The sequence below is a fragment of the Emiliania huxleyi genome, assembly GCF_000372725.1.
Source record: "Emiliania huxleyi CCMP1516 chromosome Unknown EMIHUscaffold_135, whole genome shotgun sequence".
Taxonomy (NCBI): domain Eukaryota; phylum Haptophyta; order Isochrysidales; family Noelaerhabdaceae; genus Emiliania; species Emiliania huxleyi.
The window spans coordinates 352,092-353,723 of record NW_005201240.1 but is presented as its reverse complement, the minus strand read 5'-3'; positions in this window follow the sequence as shown (position 1 = coordinate 353,723).

The window sequence follows — 1,632 nt, the reverse complement described above, 5'->3', positions numbered from 1 at the left end:
AAAGCAGAAAAACACAAGGAAAGGGGCCGGGACACAGGCACGAACAGGGTCACGGAACGCCAGCACCACAGCCGCCCTCACCACCGACGTCATCACCCCCTCCGCTTCCCTCACCACCGTGCCCCTCTTCTCCGCCGCTGTCGCCATCACCTCCGACGTCGCCGCCCACACCGCCGTCGTCACCGCCCTCGCCACCCTCCCCACCACAGTCGCCGCCCTCGCCGCCGCTCCCGCCATACCCTCCACGGCAACCGCCCAGCCCACCCCCCCAGCCTCTGCAACCCGGGTTCGAACTCGTCGAATTGTTCGCCACGCTCGCTGAATGCGCAGCCTTGAATGAAGCAATCGACAATGAGCATGACCAAGACGACTTTTGTACGACCACACGTGAATGTCCAGACGAGGGTGCGGAGTTGACGTGTGATACTGCCCTTGCCTGCGCCATGCAATGGTGCGAGGACTTTCCAAACGACTGTGACGATGTACCACCAAGCTGTGCAACCGAGGATGTCTGGATGGATGAGGAAACTGGGCAAGAGATCCCAGAGGACGAACTTCCTCCCGACAACCTTCTTGATAACCTACCAGAGAGCGAGCTCCCTCCAAGCGAAACAAGTAGCGGTGGTGGTCGTCGCAGGTGCAGGCGTGGCAACATCTTCAATCGATTGAAATGTGTTGGGAAAAAAGTCGCCAAAACCGCTCTTCGAACGTTCGGTGCGACTGCTGCGACGGGTATTTTTACTGCATTCCTCACGGGCATCTTTGGGAACGCACTCCCCCAAACCAGAATCAACACTCGGTCTGATGGTGAGCAGCCGCGCCAGGAACGGCCGCCATCACCACCACGGCCGCCCCAACCATCTCCACCGCCGTCCCAAGCGCCCCCTCCATCACCTTCACAAGCGCCACCGCCCTGGCCAATGACGCCGCCTCCACCATCAGAGCCTCCAATGCAGACCCCGCCTCTCTCGCCGCCGCCCGCCTCGCCGCCAGGGCTTCCTTCAGCCCCGCCTCTCTCGCCGCCGCCCGCCTCGCCGCCGCTCCCTCCGCCGCTCTCGCCGCCGCCCGCCTCACCGCCAGGGCTTCCTGCAGCCCCGCCTCTCTCGCCGCCGCCCGCCTCGCCGCCGCTCCCTCCGCCGCTCTCGCCGCCGCCCGCCTCGCCGCCAGGGCTTCCTTCAGCCCCGCCTCTCTCGCCGCCGCCCGCCTCGCCGCCGCTCCCTCCGCCTCTCTCGCCGCCGCCCGCCTCGCCGCCAGGGCTTCCTTCAGCTCCGCCTTTCTCGCCGCCGCCCGCCTCGCCGCCGCTCCCTCCGCCACTCTCGCCGCCGCCCGCCTCGCCGCCAGGGCTTCCTTCAGCCCCGCCTGTCTCGCCGCCGCCCGCCTCGCCACCGCTCCCTCCGCCGCTCTCGCCGCCGCCCGCCTCGCCGCCAGGGCTTCCTTCAGCCCCGCCTCTCTCGCCGCCGCCCGCCACGCCGCCGCTCCCTCCGCCTCTCTGGCCGCCGCCCGCCTCGCCGCCAGGGCTTCCTTCAGCCCCGCCTCTCTCGCCGCCGCCCGCCTCGCCGCCGCTGCCTCCGCCGCTCTCGCCGCCGCTCGCCTCGCCGCCGGGGCTTCCTTCAGCCCCCGCCTCTCTCGCCG